Source organism: Megascapheus bottae, chromosome X (assembly GCF_031878675.1).
Source record: "Megascapheus bottae isolate mThoBot1 chromosome X, mThoBot2.hap1, whole genome shotgun sequence".
Classification (NCBI taxonomy): Eukaryota; Metazoa; Chordata; class Mammalia; order Rodentia; family Geomyidae; genus Megascapheus; species Megascapheus bottae.
Window position 1 is genome coordinate 84,863,796 of NC_143547.1, and position 11,276 is coordinate 84,875,071.

The following is an 11,276-nucleotide window of genomic DNA, read 5'->3' on the forward strand; positions in this document are numbered from 1 at the left end:
AGGCTAAACTCCCAGCTCCAACATATGTATTTTTTTTTTGCCAATCCTGGGGCTTGAACTCAGGGTCTGAACACTGTCCTTAGGCTTTCTCAAGGCTAGAGCTCTACCACTTGAATCACAACACCACTTCCAGCTTTTTATTTCTGTGTTTGGGGTAGCAAGGAACTGAACTCAGGTCTTCGTGTTTGCTAGGCACTTGGCCAAACTTCGTGCATTCTTCCACGAGGCCAAACTCCTGGCTCCTGGAAATGTTTTTTTTTTTCACTTTTAACAATTAATTCAAAAATCAAATATGCACTTTGCACCTAAAATATTCTCTCTCTCATGAGCTTTTGAGTCAGGATCTAAGCATATCAATTTTTATTTCCTTAACACATAGCACTGTGCCTGGAATGTTGTACAATGTTAAAGATTGTCATAGTAATAAGCAAATGAAAAGGATAGTTTCAGGAAAAGAACATTTGTAGAGTTGTATCTGTAATTCAGTTCAGAATTGAACATATTTCAATAAATGAATCTAGCGGTAAAAGGGAAAGGAAGCTGAGCATATACTATTTTAAATATCCACTTAAAATAGATGTTGGAGGCATTTTTATTATTTCTAAATTGGATCATTCATCAGTGGAGTATGGAGAAAGGAGAAAAAACTGTTCCCCTAAACTACATGGATTCTTATATTTCATCTCAAATCAATAAGGTAAAATTCATGTCTAAAATATTATGATTCATGAACTTCATTTACTATTCCTTCTTTTGGTTTGATCAGAAGAGCCATCTTTATACAGTACTAGAATTTCTGATATTTTATTGCATTGTCCCATCTCATTATTATGTATTAAACAGTATTATTTATGGTCACTAGGTAATCTAATGTTAGACAGAAAAAAATACTGAAGGCTTGGCACCTCAGGAATAGGCACTTTATAGGGATGAAGGACTGACTCGGAAGAGTCAATGGTCCTTCAGTTGCCCCTCAGATCATTAACTCCAAGTAGTTATTTGTTCCCAGGCACTGTCCTGTGCCCAGGTTGTTATTGCTGTGATATGTAGATGAAGGAGAATATATTTTAAATGCTTTAATGTAAACTCAATGCTCATGAAGGGTGCCAGATTGAAAGCATTGGAGTTTGAAGTCATTGAGTTATGCACTTGGCTGATTTCAAGGTACGGAGAGATGCTTGACCTTGAATGACCACCTTGCAGGAGGAAGAAAATATACAGTTTGTGGAACTTTAAGCGACTGACAGAGGAGCAGCAGAGAAATCTCCCACAGTTAAGCATTTGATCAAATAGGAAAACTTGAAATGACTAGCTAAACTTAGAATTCAATCTATTTAATATAATGCCAGTATGCCTGTGTGGGGGCCGGGTGGGTGGGTGGATAGTGGTATTAGAATACACAATTGTTTTAAATAAAGAAAAATGAAAAATAAGTGTTCAATTATCAACTTACTAAGCTAGTTAAAAAATGGCAACGTTTTAGTCCTATTCCTGGGGCTTGAACTCTGAGCCTGGGCACTGTCCCTGTGCTCCTTTTGCTCAAGGCAAGAAGTCTACAACTTATGTGAACCACAGACCTGACAGGGCTGGTGTTATTCTATGATTCTCCTATCTCAGCCTCCTGAGTAACTAGAATTACAGGCATGAACCACCAATACTGGGCATGGAAATCAACTTTAACAGTAATGTTTGTATTTCAACTTAACCACTAACCTTAATAACATATTACATACTTAAGCAGAATTCTTAATTTTATAAAAGTAAAGACTGTGTAAGAACAAAGTTGGAATCATCCAGACAAAGGTTTTTAGTGTAGACATGAGAAAATAAGGGTCAGAATGGGGAAGTGCTTTAATGAAGAGCCATGTCACTAAAATCAGACTAGGGGTAGAATGCAGGTTTTCTGATTTACAGGGCAAGAACTCTTGATACACCTTTAAAGAAGGAGAAGAAGCTCCCTTCAGATCCTTTTAACCTAAGTGGTGTCAATTATTTTTATAAACATGCATACTTGGACATTGTCAACACATCTTCTTTCATTAAAATTTATGCATTCACATTTCCTTTCAACATTTTTATAATTAAATATATCTTTCAGTTAATGGCACACAAGATGTATAAATTGAAAATTAAGAAAATCATTTTGAAAAATGATACATTATGTGGAAAACTTGATTTTCTTCCTCAGTAAGCTTCTTTATAAAAGCTGTCATTTTATATTCTTCTCCTTTTGTTCTATAATGATATGAACTTTTTGACTTTATTCCCTTAAAGACAGAACATCTGAGAAAATGATAAATAAAACTATGAAGATACATTCAAATTTCTATTATACCTTAAACTCAATTAATTTAAAAGCAATTAGTGAAATATTTATTATTTCTCCTCTATTGTTGAAATGGTAATGCAAAATCTAAGATCTGGAGGACTTCCATTTTTACATATTTTTTATTTTCATATATAAAATATTTTATAATATAAACAGTACAACATATTTTATATATTTTCTAAGAATGTCTTTTTTCCATATATTGTTAATTGTAATTAATAGAAGGGTTACATTATATTCACCAGATAGAAGGTGCATTACTTCACATACATTGATACCCTTTCTCATGTCTTGGTCCCCAATTCCCTTCCCCCACCCCCACCCCTCATCTTGTTTTCCCCCCTTCCCTATCCATTTTCAAATAACCAAATAGGCATATATCCAATATATCAAATAACAAGGTGAAATATTGTAACAATATGAGATAACCAAGGGACAGCAAGAGAGATGAGAGATATCATAGTACATTAAGGACAACAATCACTCATTATATGGCTTTTGATTCTATATCCTTTAGGTCCTTACATTTAGCGTCATACTATATGGCCTTATGTATCTAGGTTTTGTTCTATTGTAAATCTCTGCTAGGAGAGCCCAAGGTTTCTACTGATTATGGCAAATGAGGGAAACCATTGAGCCTATGTTCCTTTGAATCTGGCTTATTTCACTTAATATGATCTTTTCTAAGTCTTTCCATTTCCTTACAAATGGGGCAATGTCGTTCTTTCTGACAGCAGCATAGAATTCCATTGTGTATAAATACCACATCTTTTTGGTCCACTCATCAACTGAGGGGCATCTGGGTTGGTTTCATATCTTTGCTATGGTAAATAGTGCTACAATGAACATCATTGTGCTAGTGGATTTAGTATGTCCTTGTTTCTGGATGGTTGGGTAAATGACAAGTAGTGGAATTGCTTAGTCATAGGGGAGTTCTATGTTTAATCTTTTGAGGAACTGCCATACTGCTTTCCATTGTGGTTGAAGGAGTTTGTACTCCCACCAACAGTGTAGTTGTGATCCCTCCTGGCCACATCCCCTCCAGCATCTGTTATTAGATTTCTTGATCATGGCCGTTCTCACTGGAGTGAGGTGGAATCTTAGAGTTGTTTTGATTTGCATTTCTTTTATGGCCAGAGATGTCGAGCATTTCTGCATGTGTCCATAGGCCATTCTTATTTCTTCTTCAGAGAAGACTCTCTTTAAGTCTTTGGCCCATCTTTTAATGGGATGGTTATTTCTTTGGAGATTAGCTTTAGAGTGATTCAATTTTTTAAGCTGTTGATATATTTGTATGGTTATTGAAGATTTTCTCCCATTCTGTAGGTTTTCTAATTAATTTGTTAGCTATTTCCTTTGCCTTACAGAAGCTCTGCACTTTAATGCAGTTCCACTTATCCAGCCTTTCTCTGATTTGTTGTGATTCTTGGCCCTTATTAAGAAAGTTTCAACCTGTGCCAAGGAGACCTAGTGTATCTCCTATTCCTTCTTGTAAAGTTTTCAGTGTATCTGCTTTTACATTGAGGTCTTTGATCCATTTAGAGTTAATCCTAATGCAGGGTGACAAAGAAGGATCCAGCTTTAGTTTTCTGCACGTGCTTAACCAGTTCTGCCACCACCATTGTTGAAGAGGCTGTCTTTCTTCCATTGTATTTTTTTGGCTCCCTTATCAAAGACTAGGTGGTCATATGTTGTAGGATTAATATCTGGGTCCTCAGTTCTATTTCATCGGTCTTCAAGCCTGTTCTTGTGCCAGTACCAAGCTGGTTTGGTCACTATAGCTCTGTAATAGAGTCTAAACTTTGGTATTGAAATTCCTCCTGTTCTCTTCTTTCTGCTAATAATTGTTTTTACTATATGGGATTTTTTATTATTCCATATGAAATTTTGGAATGCCTATTCTGTAAAATATTTTATATATTTTCTAAGAACTTCTATGGTGATACTGAAATTTTAGCAACTATCACAAATTCAGATCATCCTTTGACTTATTTTTATAACCTTGAATGAAGTTTCTTATTTGATTAATGATACATAGCAGTGCCAGATATAAGGACAAATTAATGCTTTTATTTCTTAATGAGAATAAAATATTGATGACTATTTTAATAACAGATAAAAATCTAATGGCAGAGTTGTTGAACATTTCTTCGTGTGTTCATTTTCCATTCTAGCTTGTTCTTCTTTGACATCTGTAAGTTTTTGCCCAATTATCAATTGGGTGGTTGTTTCTTTCAGGGTTTCTTTTGTGTGGTTTTAATTTAATAAGCTCTAAGTATATTTTTGATATGAGGCCCCTGTCTGATGCACAGCTAGTAAAAATGTCCTGTTCTGTGGGCTATTTCTTGCCATGTCCTTTGTCATGTGAAACCTGTTCTGTTTGATGTAATCTCATTTATCCAGTCTTTTTTGAACTGTAGTGATTCTGGATTTTTACTCAGGAACTTTTGACACTTGTCTAGGAGCTCCATGTTTCCCTTACCCTTTCCTGTAATATTTTCATGGCATGTGGTCTTATATTAAAGTCTTTGATCCATTTAGAATTTATTCTGGATCTACCTTCAGTTTTGCATGTGGTTAGTTAATACTGCCAGCACCATTTGTTGAAGAGACTGTCTTTGCTTCATCCTGTGTTTTTTGGCATCCAAATCAAATGTTAGGTGGCTATGGATTTGTGGGTATATTTGTAGGTATTACTTTTCTGCAAGTACCAAGCTGCTTTAATTAGTATGGCTTAGTAATAAGAGTTTGAAGTTTGGTATTTGAATTCCTCTAACACTGTTCTTCCTGATAAAAGATTGTTTCTGCTGTTCCAGTTTTCATTAATCCTTATGAATTTTGGGGTTACTTTCTCTATAATGAATGACAAATGTTCGAATTCTGATGGGTTTGAATTGAATTTGCATTGCCATTTTCACAATATTAATCCTTCAAATCCAGGAGTATAAAATATTTTTTTATTTCCTTAAAACTGCTTCAATTTCTTTTTTCAGATGTTTCAAGGTTTTTACTTCATCCCAGTTAGAATGGCCATTATCAAGAAAGCTAACAATAACAGACGCTGGCACAGATGTGGCTAAATGGTATGCTACTACACTATTGGCAAGAATGTTAACTTGTTCCAAAACTCTGGAAAGCAGTGCAGAGGTTCCTCAAAATACTAAACATAGTGCTCCCCTATGACCCAACAACCACACTTATAGATATTTATGCAACTGACTTCAAACCAGAGCACAGTAAAGCTACCAGCACAACCATTTCATGGCAGCATTGTTTACTATAGGCAAGATATGAAACCAGCCCAGATACCCCTCAGCAGAAAAATGGATGAAGAATCTGTGGTGTGTACATACACACACACACACACACACACACACACACACACACACACACACACACATATATATATATATATAATGGAATTCTATGATTCCAACAGAAAGTATGATATTTTACCATTCTTAAGGTAAGACTGGAGGAAAATTATATTAAGTGAACTAAGCCAGACCAAAAGGAATATAATTTGTTGTAAAGTGTGCCTGAGTCTACAAGTAAATACTCTGGATTTGAAAAGACAAAAAGTTACACTTGAACATGATAAAACATATAGGACTTTAGACATTCAGATAGTGAGACCAAAGGAGGAAATTCTTAGGAAAGGATCACAAAGGTTCAATAGCTCTGTGCATATGACCTTATAAAATGATTTTTATCAAAATGAATTCCAAGAAATGGAAAGAAATTTGATGTTATTTTGCTTCTTTTTTATTTTCACTTACTTTTATTTTTTACTCCATCATTGCTGGTTTTGATTTCTGTATTTTTTTGTCTTGTATCTAAATTTGTTCATTTGGAGAGGGCAAGGGGGAGCACAGAAATTGTGGGACAAAGGGTAAACAAATGTAGCCTCATATTCACTAGATATTATCTTTAAAATGAATTATACAATTTATGGAGTGTGAGAGTAAGGAGGGAAAAACTGGGAGAAAATGAGGGAGGAGGTGATACTTATCAAAAGTAATATACTTATAGTATGAAACTAAGTGAAATGAACTCTAGGATATGGAAACAAGAGGTTTATCTTTGTGATTGTTTTTCTTAATGTACTATGTGAAGTTATTTCTTTTCTCTTTTTTCCCCTTATGGTTTATCTCATGTTGTTACTGTATCTGACTTTGATACCTGATATATTGTACATATATTTATTTGTTTATTTGAAATAGGGAAGGAAAGGGGAAAGACAAAATGATTGGGAGGGGCGTGGGGTTGGAAAGTGGAACAAGAACATGAGAAGGGGTATCAATGCTCAAGAAATAATGCACCCATAACCTGACAAATGTAGTTGTAACCCCTTTATACATTATTCCAACAATAAAATACAATAAAAAGAAATGTACTTATTACACCATGCAAATAACTGTAACATCTCTTCACTTTTACAATAACAATAAAATAATATTTTATAAAAGATTATAAGGCAAGTCCTCTTTCTTAACAATTTTTTCACATATATATTCCAACTACAGAGAACAGACTATAGACTCCAACTTCCTCAGCATTCCATTTGAATTCTGTCTAAAGTGGAAGATTTACCAGAAATATAGCGAAGTAAGTTTTGCTTGGTAGTTGCTAAGTGAATGTTTATTCATCAAATGGATGGAAAGATGGCTAGATGAAAGAATCAAGTGTAAATGAATATATATGAACAAATGAGTGTAAATAAATCAATGTAATACTTATGTAAGACAGTTATTTCCCCTATGAGTTTCCTAAAGAATCAAAACATTCCTATATGCAAGGGAATAATATTCTGTCAGTAAATCTTCTGGATAAAACAATACTAATGGAGAAATATCATATTTGTACATAGAATTACATACAAATACCGTATTTGTGTATAGAACTATTAAGTAGTTTTGCTAAGATCGTCACTAGCAACTCATCTTTCTATACACTCTGCAGATGTTCATATTAATCAATGAGTCTCCTGGCTTTAGCAGCTGTATATGGGAAAGGGCACTTAATTATTCAGATTTGTAGTACAGCCTGCATACTTTATTTTGCAAAGATAATCTAGAATCTATGGCATACAGCGAAAAACTTGTCTTTAAAAAAGACACGCGTTTCAAATGTTTAAAATAATGTATTCATTTTCATGACTTTCCATAAGTAAAAAAGGCTAAACCACTGGACCACAGCATTATTTTCACAGTATGTAGCTATTATATGATCAACTCTCAAAGTAAGTTTCATTGTAGAAAGTACATACCTTGTAAATCCAGTTGTTAAGGGAATTAACATGGAGACTGCAGAGTAAAGGTCACTCTTGTAAATCCTGTAAACAAATTAGGCCAAATTATTCTTCTATCATATGTTCAGACAACTCCAAAACAGTCCTCATATGAGATACAGGAAGAAACACATGTAGGCTGAGTGGTAGCAGTGTAGCTTATGGGGATTGTGAATGTACTACAATCTGTGATTCATAAGGGTAAACCATTTTATTTTTAAGGCCACTTTAAAATATCAAACAAGTATATTAAATATATTGCTAATAGTATTTTTAAGAGGAAGCAGAGGAATGGAACCCACACTCACTCACATTATGAAAGTACTCTACCCCTGAGTCACATTCTCAAGCTAAAGAATATCTTAACTGTAGAAAACTATGCATGTTATAGTAAGGAATTTTCACTTACTCCACAAACTTAACACTTCAATTTTTCACTCAACACAAAACTCATCTTGAGAGAAAACACCCACAATTTCAAATAGTTCTTACCAATAGAAAGTATGAAGTAATTATAATTTCTTGTGTTCAGATAGTCCTCTATATAAATAACTTATATTCACATTTCATTTATTTCTCAAAACACTCTAAGTTTAGGAAACTGAAGACAGGTTAAATGGCATGAACTATCCCATAGAGTCACATATATGACTGGAGGTAGAGCGAGGTCTGCTTAATGTTCTAATGGCCCACATAACATCCTTAGCCAAAACTTGTATGCCACAATAAAATATGTACATTATGTACCATATGTAGTACTGGAAATTTGCATTAATTTAGTCTTCTTATAGGATTCACTTGTTTAATTTATGCAGCACACAATGTGAAGCTATGTGGATATATAACATATGATCTTAAAAAATATTTCATCAATAACATAAATCTGTACAATATATATGAAAGACAACTTGTCAATAAGTATCAAACCCTTAGAACAGATATTTTGGTCCCAGTTTTCCTACATCTATACTTTAATAAAGGAATTACAAGGGATGTATACCAAGACTGATTTATAAGAAAGTTAAAAATACAAAAGAAGTGGGCTCTTTTGTTTTTGTTGGTAGTGGGGCTTGAAATCGGCCTGGGTGTTGTCTCTGAGTTCTTCAATTCAAGGCTATGGCTCTTCCACTTGAGCCATGGCATCACTTCCAGTTTTCTGGTGGTTAATTGGAAATAAGAGTCTCAGGGACTTTTTTGTGCCCAGGCTGGCTTTGATCCAGGGTTCTCAGATCTCAGCCTCCCAAGTAGCTAGGACTACAGGTGACTGGGCCTGGCTTAAAGTAGTTTTATAACAATTTGGCTAAATATCCAATAATCAAAATTTGATTAAATAAGTAAGGCACAAATATTAAGTTAATCTTTAGTATGGAAACAGTTAAGAAATGTTTATTGCAATTTCATCTCATTTTTTTTGAGAATCTGCCAGTCCCGAGTCTTGAACTCAGGGCCTGTGTATTGTCCTTGAGCTTCTTCTTGCTCAAGGCTTTCACTTCTCCCACTGAACCATAGCTCCACTTCTGTTTTTCTTTTTTTTTTTTCGGGGAGGAGGGTGGGTTAGTAGTTTATTGGAGTTACAAGCTTCATGAAGTTTCCTGCCCAGGCTGGCTTCAAACCATGAACTTCAGATGTCAGCTTCCTGAGGAGCTAGGATTATAGGTGTGAGCCACCAGCAACTGGCATTTCATAAATTATTTTGTCCTATATTCCTGATTCATATTCTAGGAGCGCTTTCTTTATATTTTGATTGTTTTTCAACTTTCACTTTATGTATACATACACATGTGTGTATGTAGTTATATATTTTAACAATCATTTTCTAGGTTTATGATATATTGCTGAATGATAACTTATACTTTAAAGTAATTACAATGTGACTCCATTGTTGAAAAATACATTATTTTGGTAAAATATATGACTCTTATTAGTATATCTATATCTTGTAACTTCTCAATATTATATATTTTAAAAATTCATGTGCTTTATATTCTTCCAAACTAATTTTAGAAAAGACAGTGCAATGGATTAAATTACAAAAAGAAAAATTACAAATTTGAACTTGAACACTATAATATTCTTTGATTGGCATTTAATTAACCTTACAGTCCTAAATTATCAATCAAGTAATCCCCAAACCTATTAATTTTATATTTGAAGAAAAATCTCACTATTAAAAAACATGTTAAAATTTCTACCAGTAAATCAGACAGAAGATAATATTTAAATACAATTTATAAAAATGCAGGTCAATAGAATCATTGTCACCTTTGACAAAGATCACTTAGGTGACCTTGTAATGATAATAGAGTTTCATATTATTAGTGATGATCTCCATATCCAATGCACTATATATAAATCATTCATAATAGACTGAAGTGTTGCTCTTGATTAGTTGCAATCTAATTGCCTGGTGTGCATTTTTCATCACTGCTAATGTTGCTCAAAAAAGACTCAGCTCTGTTCAAGTGTTGATATGCTTCCATAATAGTGCTAAGTTAGAATCTTTCAAGGGAAGACACTTCAAAAAGTACTTACATCTAGACTACAAAATATATTTCTGGCTCTTGTGCTGCTTATACCAAAGAAAGTCTGTAGAAATTGGCTTCATACCCATCAGGCTGATTCTGCAAGGAAGCTAGAAAAAGTACTTAAAAAACAAACTGCCCTATATGTAATATTTTGCCTTGGTATGATACACAGAGGAATGAGAAGCAAAAGAGCTTTAAAACTATATAGTTCTTCTCTGCTCACTTCTCAACTGCCTTCAAGTTTCAGCCTTTAATAGTGGGTCACACCATTTGTGACAAGAGAAGGCCAGATCATAGGTTGATCTATATCAGTACACCACATTACTTACCTTTGCTTACCAGTTCAGAAATATGTACCATTTACCTCACCTCTTACCATTCTATGTCATTCAAGAGTGTATTGCAAAACAACACAGAAAACATTGTTGAGCATCTTTATATAGTTGTGGACTAAATACAATTTTTTGCCAGTCCTGGGCTTGAGGTCAGGGCCTGAGCACTGTCCTTGGACTTTCTCAAGGCTAGAGCTCTACCACTTGAGCCTCAGCACCACTTCCGGCTTTTTTCTATGTATGTGGTACCAAGGAATCGAACCCGGGTCTTCGTGCATGCTAGGCAAGCACTTTACCCACTAGGCCAAACTCCCGGCCCGTGGACTAAATACAATTTAAGGAAAAGAAATTAGAATGTTTGAGAGTGCTATTATTGGGCACAACTGAACAATGTTTATCAGAGGCATAAATAGCAAGAGTAATAAGTGTTATAAATAAATACATCCCACCGAACTGATTGCTGGTTTGAGAGATAGATTAAACCCTGCCAGTACAGTTCTAAAATCAAATCTGTACAACTCATTGAGATAACTATCCCAGACTTCAAATAGTGCCACTGACTATTGTTTGATTTTATGCAGAGAATAATACTCTACTTCCTTCACAAAGGAAATCTTCAGTGTCATAAAACAAAGTATTAGCCAAGAGTGACTATTAATGTTAAGTGTATTAATTGAAAGTGAGCAGAAAAATCTAATAGTCCTGCTCAAGATGTTTATATATGTTTGATGATGGTTATCTTACGTAGATTTTTGAAGGTATGGATTTTATCAGTTTTAGAAAAGAGGCAAATTTTGCTT

At 34.2% G+C, this 11,276-nt stretch overlaps 1 protein-coding gene across 1 annotated transcript in view; it reads right to left on the bottom strand.

The window, feature by feature from the left end:
• The window catches only part of LOC150041479 (teneurin-1-like), a 464,851-nt gene extending 457,192 nt beyond the window's left edge, over positions 1 to 7,659 (bottom strand). Inside the window, exon 1 of the mRNA XM_090327165.1 lies at positions 7,599 to 7,659. The gene's annotated coding sequence lies outside the window, so the exon portion shown is untranslated. The remainder of the gene's footprint in view (positions 1 to 7,598) is intronic.
• Between the last annotated feature and the right edge of the window lie 3,617 nt (positions 7,660 to 11,276).